The sequence below is a fragment of the Nannospalax galili genome, unplaced genomic scaffold (assembly GCF_000622305.1).
Source record: "Nannospalax galili isolate Female #2095 unplaced genomic scaffold, S.galili_v1.0 scaffold259, whole genome shotgun sequence".
In the NCBI taxonomy this organism is placed as follows: domain Eukaryota; kingdom Metazoa; phylum Chordata; class Mammalia; order Rodentia; family Spalacidae; genus Nannospalax; species Nannospalax galili.
In genome coordinates, this window is record NW_008344750.1 from 1 (window position 1) to 554 (window position 554).

Below are 554 nucleotides of genomic sequence, written 5' to 3' on the forward strand. Positions count from 1 at the left end.
ATGGGAGGTCCTTCCATCTTCTGATGTCTTCCTCAATCTCTTTTTTAAAGACTTAAAAATTTCATTGTAGAGCTGTTTAATGTCTTTGGTCAGGTTTATCCTGAGATTTTTTTTTTTTTTTTTTTTGCAGCTATTGTGAAGGGGAGTGTTTCCATTTGCTCTTTCTCTGATTGCTTGTAACTGGTATATAGAAAGGCTACAGACTTTTGTAGGTTAATTTTGTAACCTGTTACTTTACTGAGCATGTTAATAATTTCTAGGATTTTTCTGGTGGAATTTTTGGCATCTCTTAGATATATCATGCCATCTTCAAAAAGGGATAATTTAATGTCTCCTTTCCCAATTATTACTCCTTTAATTTCCTGCTCTTGTCTTATTGCTCTTGCAAGAGTTTAAAACATTATGTTAAAGAGAAGTGGAGATAGTGAACAGCCTTGTCTGATTCCTGATTTCAATGGGAATATTTCCAATTTTTCTCCATTTAGAATGATGTTGGCTCTGAGTTTGTTATATATGGCACTAATTATGTTGAGGTATGTTCCCTCCAGTCCAAT